The sequence below is a fragment of the Melopsittacus undulatus genome, chromosome Z (genome assembly GCF_012275295.1).
Source record: "Melopsittacus undulatus isolate bMelUnd1 chromosome Z, bMelUnd1.mat.Z, whole genome shotgun sequence".
Lineage (NCBI taxonomy): Eukaryota > Metazoa > Chordata > Aves > Psittaciformes > Psittaculidae > Melopsittacus > Melopsittacus undulatus.
This window is the reverse complement of record NC_047557.1, coordinates 36,503,367-36,517,354: the sequence shown is the minus strand read 5'-3', so window position 1 is coordinate 36,517,354 and position 13,988 is coordinate 36,503,367. Positions and strand designations below refer to the sequence as shown.

The 13,988-nt window shown below is 42.5% G+C and overlaps 1 protein-coding gene across 3 annotated transcripts in view; it reads left to right on the top strand.

Annotated features, from left to right (window-relative positions):
• The first annotated feature begins 3,661 nt into the window (after nucleotides 1-3,661).
• TJP2 (tight junction protein 2) overlaps nucleotides 3,662-13,988 on the top strand; it is a 66,665-nt gene continuing 56,338 nt past the window's right edge. The window contains exon 1 of one of the 3 annotated variants that reach the window (XM_031054149.2): nucleotides 3,662-4,063. The gene's annotated coding sequence lies outside the window, so the exon portion shown is untranslated. Of the gene's footprint in view, nucleotides 4,064-4,315; nucleotides 4,453-13,988 lie in introns of those variants that run through there. The other 2 variants (XM_031054150.2, XM_031054148.2) reach the window with 2 other exon arrangements.

Below are 13,988 nucleotides of genomic sequence, written 5' to 3'. Positions count from 1 at the left end.
GATGCAGGAGTCATGGACAACGCAGAGACGATCAATGTGATCAAGCGATTGCCAAAGTTTATTCAGATACAGTGCTCCTTCTATACCCTTACACCCTTAGGTTTCTTATGTAACAGCCTCGGATACTGAGATCTAATTGGTTAGTCTAGAGGTTACTGTCGTTTACAGAGCTAATGTTTACAACTTGTTATAATTGCGATTAAATACCTTACTCTAAAAATACAGTGGGAAACGACAACCTTGGCAGAGATCATTCTCTGCTCGTTTTTAGTGGAAAATTACAGAGGCCTAACAAGACAATTGAACTTGCTTATGCCTGCCAAGAATCTTCTTACTTTACAGTAATAAGGCTCAGGGTATTGGGATCGCTCACTATGTGGCCTTGGCTCTTTAAGAATTCCCACCATTAATCATTCTTTGCTCTAATATTTGCATCAAACTATAACTTAAGGGCAAGGACACTGTCAGCCTTCATGCTTCTGCAGAGAGGCTCAGGATGAGCTCTAATCCTAACGTCAAATTTACTTGAATACTCAGATTGTTTTATGGTTACAGATCTGACATCTCATCAATAGTTTCTTGCTTTGCCTCTCCTAGAAGAAATAATTAAAATAATTTTATACAGACTATGGTCAGTATTGGTAGGAACCAATCAGTTCATATTGGGGCTGGCACCATTTTTCCCACAAGACAGTTACTCCATTTTTGGTGAAGGAAAACATATGAAGTGCTTTTGAAAGACAAGATTGGCATTTGTAGCTTTATTGGATGCTGAGGCTTGGAAGAGAGAGTGGAATGTGTTGGGTTTTGGGGGGTATATGAAGAGTTTTCACGCATAGCCAGTCACTGTGATGATTGTGATGTTCTGGCCTACTTCTGAAAGTCCTAGCATGTCTAACCTTGCTAAAACTCCGTTTCATGTGTGCCAGTGATTTCTCTGGAAGTCTCAGTTGATTCAAGTAGTCAAGCTTACAGCAACCACTCACAGTCTGTATTGCTCACAAAATAAGACACGATTGACAGGAATCGTGCCTAAATGGTTTTCTGGTGTTTCTTGGTTCATTTTCCTTTCCACTTAATAATTCTTAAGAAGCATTATCCTTAAGAAATATTACCTCTTCCTTGGAAGACTGTTCCATCATCCTGTCTTGTTCCTTAAAATTCCCGAAGTCTTTTAGCAACTTCAATAAATAGGATAAAGGCCTGTCCTGAAAAGGTGGTAGACAAATAGGGGAAGGGGCATTTGTAGTAATGTTTGTGTTTAATTGCTTTTAGCTCCTGGTTAATGGTTGAGCAGTGATTGTGCTAACAACCTGGAATGTGTGGGCGTCCTGGGAAGGAAGGTGGAGGCTTGCCAGAATACCTGGAAGAACATTTGAAATAGAAGAGGAAGCATGGGAAGGGCAGAAGCAAAGGCTATCAGGAAGAGATTAACTTTGCCCAAAGGCAGATGTTGGCAGGGCAAGGAAAGACTAGAGGCAAGCAGCATCATGTGTGGCCCCTCAGGAGATGGTATTTTAAATTTGCTGTACACCACTATTTATAATTGTAACCAATCAAACATGCTTCAGTCCATTTTGCTAATCAAATAAATTTTCTTTAAACTAAAGAAAAAGTCATCCTTGAGTTACATCCCCCTCTGTCCCAAACTGTCGCTTGTGTAAACTCTGCTGTTGGCAGGCAGAACAAAGACAAGGTTCATGACCTCCACCAAAGGAGAGGCTGTTTTGCTGGGGATAGAATACAGAGAGCTATGGACAATTAAAGATTTTTTTAACAATTACAAATTACAAACATTTTTTGGAGTTCAGGTTAAGGAAGGAGACACTTTTAGATAAGGAAAACAATAGGTGTTTAAAACAAGATATGTAATGTTGCTGCTGCCTTCTCCAGTTTGCTGAATTGTTTTAAAAATGGTTTGAGCCATGGTAAGTATGCTATGTGATCAGTCTTACAGTGAGTAATTGTGTAAGCATTGGTAGTTTCGAGGTGTAGGCTCATCTGCTACCCATCGATGTTCTCTCCTACTAAAACAATCAACAATACACTAAATGCCAATACTAGCACTCCACAGCATTTTAGAACCCTTAACCAGGCACTGTAAGGCCACTGTTACAAAAGTAATTTCAGAAAAAAAAAATTAGAGAACTGAGAGATGAAGTTTTTAAACACTCTGTAAGGAAACATGCACCCAGCACAGTGTCAGTTGAGTGATCTGACACACACCTGGAAGTAAGGCTGAATTTCTGCTCCTCATGTTTTGGTTCTGCCTGAACGCAGTATTCTATTATGTGCTGATGATTTGAGCCTGTCTGTAGCTGACAGAAAATGATGAGTTACGGAACTAGTCCTTTCTGCCCCCTCCTTGGTTTTGCTGTTTGGAACTTTCAGGCTGCAGTTGTCACTTGAAGGCTACAGTATGCCATGCACAGGCATGTTAATTATTAACACTACAAGGAGACCTTTTCAATACAACGACTGAACGCAGTTTCGTATTTGCCGTCACTAAAATGGGTTCTTTCGGTGCCTAGCCTTCCAAAGTCCAGTGCCTTTGTGAGGAACACTGCCTTCTTTATCTTAATTCCTGCATCAGGCATATTGCACACACATCACCTGCACCTAATGAGGAAGAAAACAACCTGAATTAGAATGCTGTGGGAATCTAGAGTATTTAGTGTCTGCCGAAAAATGATCCTTCCTTTCTCACCAGCAACTAACAACAAACCACAAAACTTGTCAGTAGGTTTTGTGTCACAGGCCTGGTGCTGGGGGATTACACTGATTTCAGAGGGGCTCCTGTGAGATTTAACCACCTAAGAGCGCAGATAAGGAATTCCTGGTGACATTTAGTGCTTTACAGTGCAGAAGAAACATGACTCCAAAGAATCCTGTCAGGGCTGCTTGGCCTTGTCTTTCTCATTTCAGCTGCAGGGCATCAGTGATGCTGGAAAGCTGATACCTGTGGAATGCCAGTCTTAAGTGCAGCTCCCTTTTGTGAAGTTAAGGTTTGGGGAACAGTATCGATACGGCTCGCACGGTGACACTGCATGTTCTCACCTGGAAATGGAGCTCCTCTGCCTTCTGCTAATCTTGGGTGTTTCAGTTGTGAGTGATGATGTGAACACCCAGCTCCTCGGAGCTGCCAGAGAGCACCAGTCAAGTTGGAGGGAAGTTGGCCGTGGCTCTTCTGCGGTAAAAAGCAGGAAAGAACACGATCCAGAAGCATACGTGCAGAACCACCACTGTGCGGTGGTTTTTAGAGCTGTTTCAGCGGTCTTCCGGTTACAGAAGTTTAGCTGGGCAACGATCCCAGGTTCCTAACAAAACCTGATGTAAACGGAAACAAACAGAAATGCGGGGCTGGGTGCCGGTGCCCGCCGCGAGCGGCAGTGGCCGAACAGCTCCGCTCCGGGCCCGCCGCGGGGCGCTTCGGACGGAGCCGGGGAACAGAGCCGCAGCCCCCTCCCGGCGGACGGAACGGGCTGAGAAAGGCCGGGGGGCGAGGCGGCCCTGCCGCGGTGACTCAGCGGCGCTGAGTACCGGGCTGCGACCGGTATTTCCTGTTCTCCCGCCCGCCGCCGCCTCTGGGCAAGAGACGGAGTGAGTGAGTGAACGAGAGTGTGTGTGTGTGTGTGTGTGTGTGTGTGTGTTAGTGAGGGAGCGAGGGCTGGGGGCGCCAGGCGAGTCACCCCTCAGACGGGGCCAGGCGCAGGTGGAGCCCCGCCCGAGGACGAGGCCCCGCGCCTGTCCGTCGGTCACTCCTTCCCACCGCCGGCTACCCCACCTGGGGGCGAGGCTGGCACCTGCAGCCGGACCCCGCCCAGCCCCGGCCCGGCCGTACCGCGCCTCCCCCGCCCCTCAGGAAATCGCTTGAGTCGGCGGGAGCGGCCGCACCGGCTCTGCGCTTGGTTCCGCACTCACTCGGACTCGGCGCCGCTGTGACAGCCGTCAGGGCGGCGGGGACTCTGAGGGTAGCGTAGGGTGCGCAGTGCCAGCTCCGGGCCGTTTCCAGGGACCTCTCAGCTGCCGGACGCCGCCACACCGGGGCTACCTCCTCGAGCAGGCGAGTATCCCCGCCATCTGCACCCCGCTCCTCGCCGCTCCCCTTCATCCCTCCCTTCGGGCAGGTGCGGCGTTCCACCGCTCCCTGCCTGGCCCCGCCGCTGCCGCCGCTCCACGCTCCAGGGACCGCGCTGCGGGAAGAGCCGCGCGGGACTTCTCCCGCTCCCTCCTTTGTGTGCTCCGGGTTCGTCTGTCCCCTGCTCGGTTGGTTCCTCGGGCACACTTTGTCCGCGAGAGCCGGAGCGGGTTTGCGCTCCCAACGCTTACACCCCCCGGAGTGGCCCCGCTCCAAGCGCCAGGAGCGCCCCTGGGGCCAGCGAACAAGCGGGTTCGAGCCGGGGATCAGCTTTTCCTAACGGGATTAAGCGGCTCTCGGTGACTTTTCCCGTGGTAAGTACTTTCCGGGAGAGCGCGATACTGCGTGGAGAGCAGGAGCGATGTCACTGGGGGATCAGGGGTGGGTTTACCCCGGTTTTTACCCTCGGGAGCGGTGTACACCCGGAGGCGGGGGGGGGGGGGGGGGGGGGGGGTTGGGTCTGCCTTTCTCATACACGAAATGCCTGAAGTCTGTGTGTTGGCACATGCTGAGTGGATTCCAGCCGTGCCTTGGGCTTTGGCTAACTGGGTCAGGGGAAGTTTCAAGTTAACAAGGAACTGTAAAACAAAGGAACGGGCAGTTCGAGGGGCCAAATGCTCGATCTCTCCTTAAAGTGCATTCGCATCGGCCTTGTTTGCGGTGCTGAAGCTCAGGTACATTAGATTCGAATTGTGGAGTGTTAAGGTTGATCTACCAGTGGCGTTATTAAGCAGCTCTGCCCTTACTTTCCCCCTCCTTGAAACCTGTGTCCTCTGCATATTTTTCCAGTGTGAAAACGTACATCCTGGCTGAACATACCTGTGCAAGAGTCATACACTCATCTGTCAGATTGATTATCTGCAAACGTACTTCCAATGTTGCTTTCTAATAATAACTCACTTTAAACAGCTGGAATCTCTGAATAATCTGCTCCCTGGCTTTGATTTATAACCTGGTGTTGAGCCCAACAGCTAGGATGGTGTTTGAAAGCTTTCAGCCCCACAGCTGTGCTCCCACAGAGACCAGCAAAGGTCTGCGTTGCTTTAATCTTTGGCTGTAGTTATAAGATGGGTTGGTTTGAAACAAATTAACATGACTCACCTTTTATTTTGCTCAGCAGAGTTTTATTTTAAAGGTTTAGGACTATGATTCAGCTGTGGTTCAGAGAAAACAAGCATGTGCTATGGCCGATAAAATAGCTCCTTTTGTTTCCGAAGATTCATAATCTTAAGGATCTGTCTGTAAACTCTTCCAAATGCTAACCCTTGTCAGGGTCCTATGAGGCCTGCATAGCAAGGATCAGTACTGGACAGCATGGGAAGTTTGCTTCTGTAAGTTGATATTCATTGCTAGATAACCAGGCTGCTTGAAGAGACTTTGAAATGCATTTAGTAAGCATTGTATGCCATTTAGACTTGGTAGGATTTATACTTAGCGTAACCTAGTGCTTATGAGGGCTTTCATCAGGCTTCTGGGGAAGCCTTTTGCATGTACTTGACTCTTCAGTGAGTTTACTGTTATAATTGCTTCCAGGCTGTTATATGCAAACATCTTGTATGCCCTGAACATTGCATTCAGGTAGTGGTAGTGATTCCTCTTCCCTTTGCAAAAGGAAGTCACTCTGGCTTGGAGAAATCGCTTTTACCTTCAGTTGCATTCTTTATTGCTCTGTATCACAATGTCAATAAAGGCTGCTGCTCTCAGAGCCACTACACTGGTTTTTTTGAGACTAAAGATGAGTGCTGAGAATTATGCAGTGGGGTTAGGATGATCTCAGTACTTTGCATGAACATAATCTCAACAGAGCTCTTCGGAATGAAGCATCAAAGTAATTAAGTGTCTGATACTTTTTTTTGATTGCTTAATCCCCACTTTCCTGGTTCAGTGCCTTCTAAGGACAACCAGGAGATCTTTTCTAGTGATTAAAATAATGTTTAGGCAGTCACATGGTTCACAAAATGGGATGCCTTGTACCTTTATGAAAGCTGGATGCTTGAAAGCATCAGAAAGTTCCTGGATCATGAAAACCTGGATGCTTGAAAGCATCAGAAAGTTCCTGGATCATAGTAATCCTCAACTGGGGAATGGCCTAATTTTTCAGGATTACTTCAAAGCTGCATTTAACTTGGAGCAAATCGAGATGGCAGATAGCATTTGTGTGTGTATTTTAACGGTTACAAACATTGTCTGTCTCCAGAACTTCCGTGTAGGGTAAAAGAAATCTCTTGTTACAAGACTGTTCACTCTTAATTGCTGAAATAACAGTATTTACATTCTCAAGGGTGGTGTAACTTTTGTCATGCTTTGGCTGCATCAGTTTCATCCTGCTGTAGTAATTCTGGAACCCATCTAATTCTAACCGGGGAAAGCAAGCATGGTATAACAGCTACAATTTATGGAGGTTAGATGTTTTCAAGTCCGATTTATTTTCAAACAGGTGTGAAAATACTCATTGCTGATAAAAAATATATTGAATCTGACAACTGTTACTTGACATCAGCTGCATAATGTCTGTGAAACCTAATATGAAATTGCAGTGAATTTCTGTGATTTTTAGAACTAGATTCCTCAAAAGTGAGATAATCTATACGTAAAACAAACATTTATGGCAATAAGCATATAGGGCATAATTATAAGGCCTGTCTTCAGTATGGATCTTGCCATAGTGAAGAATGTTTGCAAATGGTGACTTACTTACCAAAAGAGGTTGCAGCCCCAGCATGGGTATGACTGGTTTTGTGTGGCCATGCTGTCATATGCACAGCAGTGCATGTTGTCTCTCGCAGTTAAAGGTTTGGTTTCAGTCCCATGACCAAGGAAGTTATTTGAAAATTCCCAGGTAAGTATTGAGGTTTAATTTCTACACAGATTTCTTTCTCAGATTCTATGACAAAATAGAGCTGCTCAAGGCCAGGGTGCTTTCCTCAGTTACCTGAACCATCCTCTTCCTCAGAAAGAGCAGTGCTGTACTAGATATGTATTTCTGCTGCATTGTAAGCTATGCTTATTTCTTGTCCCAGAGCCTTTGGAGCCTTCTGTTGCTCTTTATTGTCCTTTTATCAGTACCACGGTTATCCTGGTCCTGATGCAGAATTTTTATTTTCTGAATAGGTGAATTGTGATTTAGAACCTAATGTTGTTATGTGTGCGTGTGTATTGCCAAACAAAGCCTATATTTAACAGTAGAGGGCTGAGGGTTTTTTTTTTTCCTTAAATATCATATCATCAACACAGGCATTTACTGCAGTATAGGAATTAAACAACTTCATGCAGAAGTAAAGACCACGTAGTTTAACAACTTAGACTATTAATGTTTGTGTAATTTTTTAGTTGCTTTGTTGTTGTTTTTTATTTTCTTTTGATTAAAATTATTATTTTCTGTAAGTACCTGTTGCTAGGGAGTGTTGTAGATTTCTGTTCTAAATGAGAACACGGACTGTGGCAACTCCTTTCTGTCCAGTGTTATGTGACCCTTTCAGATGTGAATGTATTTAGAATGTTTATAATCCAAGCCCGGTAACAACCCTGTGATCTGTGGCAGGTTTGGTCTGATATCTTATATGGCATCTGCACTGATGTATATTCAGGTTTTGTTTTTAGGAAACGTGAGCTACCTAAGTCTTCCTGAATTGAGGTCAGCATTGTCATTGTGCATCTGAGTGTTGAATCCACGTATAACCATGGTTTCTGATCTAGAAAGAAAATGAAACTCAGTTAGTGCTGTGTTTTCATGTGTTAACGTGAAAATGATTTACAAAAATACTGTGTGATACAGTGGTAAGGCCAGTAAGTGTGCAAGCTAAAAAAATATAAATCCCCTTTTATTCTGGTTCTCCCCAATGCCTGCTCCATTTTTATGCTGTTGTCTTTGCTTCTGTCTTGCACAAGCTTTCTCAAAAAGCAGAACTGCTTTTGAGAAATTTCTTTTTATTTCTCAATGCATATTATGGTATGGAGATTATCTCAGGTGTGGTCTATACACATGTGAAATGTCAGATTTAGGATGTCTTGTTAGGTGTAGGTATATTTTCATGAAGCTAGGTATGAGTTCAGATATTTTGGGCCATTTTGGATTTTTCCTCAGAATGGCTTTAGTAACTCTCCCCAGGGTGTTTTGTTGTCATTTCTGTCAAATAAAACTATTTCTTTAACATCAGCCTGCATTGTATTGATAAACTGAGCCTGAACTCAATAACGACTGGCTCAGTTTTGCATATTTCTTAGAGCTATTTGTTACTTGCTTTGCTGCTTTGTTGTTTGGGGTTTTTTTATTTTTTTTTCCCACGGTTTCTCTCTTTTCCTTTTCCGTCCCCCTTAAGAGACATTAGAGAAAAACCCTGAATCTCTCCTGCTACTGTTAACAGCAAGGCTGTCAGTAGTCTGGCTTGCTCTCTCTTTTCTAACATCTGCTTCATCATCTAGCTCTGCTTAATAGCCAGCAGATTTGACTGCTAGTGTCTCTAGCCTCCTTAACACAACTTTGTGTAAGCTGATTCTGAGAATCTCCAGGAACATATGGACTGTTCAGGCAGTGGGCAATCTCTTAAGGAGGGGCTAAAAGTGACTGCAACCTGTGATGCTGTGTGAAAGATGTTTCCAGGTCCTTCTCTTTCCATGAAACCACTCCCATCCCCATGCCCCCAGTCTCATCCTTGATGCTTCTTTGTCTCAAGATTGTTTCAAGAGATCAAGCTTGATATATGTATTGACTGATTTTTCAATTTTTGTTGTTTTTAGCTATATGGCCCACATGAGGCACATATGGTCTGGAAGTTAACAATTGTCTGTCATATTCTTGCAACCTGAGAAAAAACGTGTAGAAAAAAACTTTTTTCCTTTGCTTTCTTCATAAGAAAATCCTTTGGTCTGTACATTTTACATCTATTTTTGCTGAGAAATGAGAAAGAACAGGATTTTGTCACCTTCTAAAGATGGAAAGTAATTTGTGGCTATGTTGAGCAATGGTTGTCTCCTCTGTGGGTGGGTCCAAAGTGACTAAAGATGTGATCATGCTTCTGTCATCAGTTTACATGAAGTATGTTCTACATCTCATTAAGGGGAGTATGACTGTTTTCATCTGTCAAGGATTAGAGCAAAAGGCAGCTTTTGCTTCGATCTCATAAATGTTTCTTTAATGAGGAAAGGGTTTCTGTCATTCTTTCCCCATTCCTGGAAATATGTATCGCTTTCCAAACCATCCACTGTAATTGAATTTACAATTTTTACAGGGTGACTGAAAGTAAGGAAACTTCAGAACTGCTTTTGCAAAAGTCATCTGTAGAATTTCAGCTGCTTTGAAATCATTGCGCTAATACTGGAACATTGGTGGGGTTTTTCTTGCTACTTCAGCTGTGGAAGCACAGAAAAGAGTAGGGAGTTTTGGAATGGAGAAAGAAAAGCTGTCAGTTTTTATGGAGTCCTGTTTCCCTGTAACTAGTGTAGCTTGGTAAGGCCATGACAAGTGCTCAAAGCCTCATGGCATGTTGCCACAATGTGCTGTACCTGTTTGATAGATATGCATGTAACTGGTTTTTCCATGTTTGGTAAACTGATCAGTAATTAATGTGAGATATTCATGGGGAAAAGGATTAGTGGAGAATACCAATATAGTGAATAAGCCAAGAATCTTTTTAGCTGAACTGTGGGGTGTTTTCTTACTGTTGTCTTTTGAAATTTGGCTGAGCAACATGAATTCCTGAGGTTGCCACAAGTATTTTCTTACACCTTAACTCTTAGATGTTTGATCACTTCTGTGTTCTCAGATAGGAAAATGACACTGAGTTCTTTCCAATAAAACTTGGTGTTCATTCTTCCTGAAAAAATACAAAGCCAGAAGGGGAGTGGATGGTAACTCCCCAACAGGAAGACTGTGTGTTTTAGACCTTCTGTTAGTTCTACAAAAGCCACCCTACTCTAACAATGGATGTACTAGAGGCTTTGAGTTTCTGTTTTCAAATAAAGTGAAAGGAAGTTCGGTTGAAGGGCCGCCACATAAGGATGCGGAGTTGTTGAAGCAAGTGCTGAAGAGGACCATAAAGATGATCAGAGCGCAGGGTCACCTCTCCTGTCCAAGAGTTGCGCTTGCTCAGCCTGGAGAGGAGAAGCCTGTGGGGAGGCCTCAGAGCAGCTTCCAGTGCCTAAAGAGGCCTACAAGAAATCTGGAGAGGGACTTTTAGTGACAGGATGAGGGGGAATGAAAGAACTGAAAGAGGGGAGACTTAGGTTAGATATTGGGGAAAAAAAATCTTCGCTGTAACAGCGGTGAGACACTGGCACAGGTTGCCCAGAGAAGTTCTGGGTAGTCTTTAAGGTCCTTTCCAACCTGAAGTTCTATGAATGCTGATGCAAGGTCTACTGTATTAGAGCACGTGTCCTGTTTTACTGTGAATTTAAAGTATACAAACCTGGATTGCAGACAATACAGGTACAATCTGATTTTTGTAAGATAAAGATGTGCAAGGTAATTGCATAACTGAAAACACATACTACATTTTAGGTTATTTCATTGATTAGATATTAGGAGGAAATTCTTCACTATGAGGGTGGTGAAGCACTGGCACAGGTTGCCCGGAGAAGTTGTGGCTTCCACATCTCTGGAAGTGTTCAAGGCCAAGTTGGATATGGCCTTGAGCAATCTGGTGTAGTAGAAGGCCAGGTTGGAATTAGGTGATCTTTAAGATCTCTTCCAACCCAAACCATTCTATGATTCTGTGAAGCTGATAAACTGTGAGTCAGTCTTAGTCCCTCTAGATACCAGGAGATTTCATGAACAATTTAATCAAAAGCAGTATTTGGGAGTAATGTGTGCTTATTGTGTGAGTGTGGCTTTTCTGTGTAGAAGAGCAGTTGTGGGGCAGCTATTTTAGTAAGAATTTATACGCTTTGCCCAGAGAGACAAAAGATGGACCAGAGCTGTACTGAATGCTTTTTAGACTTTGCATAGGTTTTGAACAATACGTTGGGAAAGTTTTTGCAAGAACTGTTAATTAGATATGTGAGGGGAAAATACAGTCTTAGAGCATTGTTACAGGGGAGAGGAGGGATGGAAAGAAAGAAGTACTATCATAGGAGAAATTATGGTAGTACTGATCTTGATAACAAAACTGACCCCGAGGAAAGACTGAATCTTAATAAAAAAAATCAGTGGTTAAGTAAAACTGCATTTTCAGACTGCATATTCCTTACATATTAGCATGCAGCTATGCAGGTGAAAATTAATTTTTTTCTGCTGTGACAGTTGTTCCTATTGGTATTCTGTGAATCTAAAAGATACTCAATTTTATTTTGCTCTTTCAAGACGAGTCTCACAAATTATTATTTGGTAATAACTTGAAATAGTTCCATGCGTGTATATGTTAACCTATAAATGTGAATGAATATTGAACACCAAATACAGGTAACACAGGATTTTAAGTAATACAGGACCTGCAGTGGTATACAGATATTGCAAGAGCTGTATATTCTACCAAATAAGTAATGAAAACTAGTGGATTTCGTCTCACCATTTCTAAAGTAGCATAGAATGTTAAGTCACCCCAACAGAAATATGCCTAATAATACTAGGGAATAATTAAAATGCACAGTTAACAGAGGGAGTTGTGGCTGAAGTCTTCAGTCTTCCTGTCCCATCTGTTCTTTTCACATTTTTATCTATAGTACTGCTTAACTATGTAGTATTTATGTAATATATATAAATCATTCATATCTTACTATCTCAGATCTAAGTAGCATTACAACACAATTTCCTTAGTCTTTTTGCAATCAAATACATCTCTCTTAATACTGCAGTTTGACAGTACTGCAGGATTTCCAAAATGTCACTGTTACTTCAACATGTACATCTGTCTTCTCCTTTGTAGTTAGTGCCTGAGGTCTTTGGCATGTACAGTTACTTACCTCATGGCTAGAACAATTTTGACATGGGAAGTGTTTTTGGCATTGTGTGAGGCATATTTGAATGACAAGGTATCATAATGGAAATCTCTGTCTTTCATAATGCTCTGCAAGCTGCATAAGGAAATTTCTCCTTGCTTTTTTTGAACAGATCAGATAAATGTCTTGTAACGCTTCCGATGTACAGAGCTTTGTGGTGCTGAGCAAAAAAGTTGAAACAAAACCTGTTGTTGCCCATCACAATGTCTAATACAGTCTCAAGTTTTCTGTGCAGATCTCTCTTATTCCCTGGTCAGATTTTACAGAGGAGTTACCTAGTGCTCCATTAGCAGTTGAAAGATTATAGACAGTGGAGATTTAGCAAAGGATTAGTCAATTGGAGAGTGTGCATTATCCGGCCAGGCTTAGAACTGTGATTGTCTCTTCAATCATTTTCATTAGTGTCTTATTCAAAGATTGAGTTACGTAACAGTGACGTTTTTGGGGAATCTGGTAGGAGTTTTTCTTTGGTTTCTCTCTTCTAGTAACTGTCCAAGTCCGGGAGAGGAAAAAAGCTTTACTTTTACACTTCAGACTCACAGCATGTTTTAAAAAGCACCAGTGATAAGTGCTTCAGATAAGTGAAGAGGCATGACTTCAGTTGCAGCGTCTACATTTGGATGATAATTTAGCGTGGTGGAACTCTTGAGAGAGGCAGGATGAGGTACAAGAAATACATAACTATTTTAGAAGCAGCGATAGGTATTACTCCCCTTAACAAGAGGGAGCTACTTCCTGAGGGTAGACATGCAAATCTGTGGCAACATCCAGGGTAAGTGTTAAAAAACAATCAGTATGTAGCTGTGGGAAAACCTGTCCTCGCCTTGAATCATGCAATTTTAAAACTTGTTAGCAGAAGAGGGTTGAGTCATTTGTAAAACAGTTAATCTTTTTTTGTACCTTCGAAATGGTGTATCTTCTGCAGTTGTGGTTGAACTTGGTGGTTTCTTTGGAGATTTATGTGTACTTCTTGTCCTTGACCAGTAGAATAAGTAGGAGAATGTGTTGTTTCCAAATCAGAAGTTTGCTAAAGAATGGAAAGGATAAGCAGGTGTATACTCATCAGAATGAAAATTAAATGGTTGGTTTGTGTTTGTTGCTTACTAGTAACCTGATGTGTGTACATGTGTGTTCTCCCTCACCGTCATTTAAGAAATACATAATTTAGTCCATGACAGAGCTAGCACCTTCTAAAAGTGGAAGACTGGTTTTCTCTGTGTGTGCAACTGTTGTTCTTTGCCAGGAAAAAGGAGTTCATCATATTTAGGAATACTGTTTCACTAACGAAAGCTTCAGTTATTATGAGAGAAGTAAATTAATGCTGTTACTGTTCAAAATGTGAAATACCAAGCATTCTTGTTTCGTTAAAAAAAAAATCAAGAGTGCTTTCTTGTACCACACAACTTGAGTATTAGGCTTTGGAAAGTTCTTTCTGTTCACAAAGGTTTCCCTCAAAAACTTACATGTGTGAAAGGGGATTGTCGCTCTTTCCTGCTTGCTCCTCTATAAGTAGCATCAATAGATGATGCTACTTCTTTACAGCCCTTCCAGTCTCTTTGTTGTACATTAGAATAATTCTCAGACATTAGAGAGGAGTGCAAAATGTCAGAGGCTTTTGTTCAAGCACAATTAATGTTTCTGCTGGTTTGGAATAGTTTTATGTTTAGTAAGACTTCAAAGAAGTAACATTGACTGTTTGGCTATAACTGAACTCAGATTTGTCCTGTAATTTTTCCACAAGAGCACTTCCTCTTAGCACTGGCAGCAACAGCAGGAGCAATTAAAATGCAGTTCACTATATGATTTTTCTTTTGCTAGTTTTATCACCAAAACAACAAAAACTAGTTTAGAAAATATGCCAATGCCAACAGTTTCCAGCCTGTTATGAATATAAGCATTCTTTAAGTTGGTCCTAAGT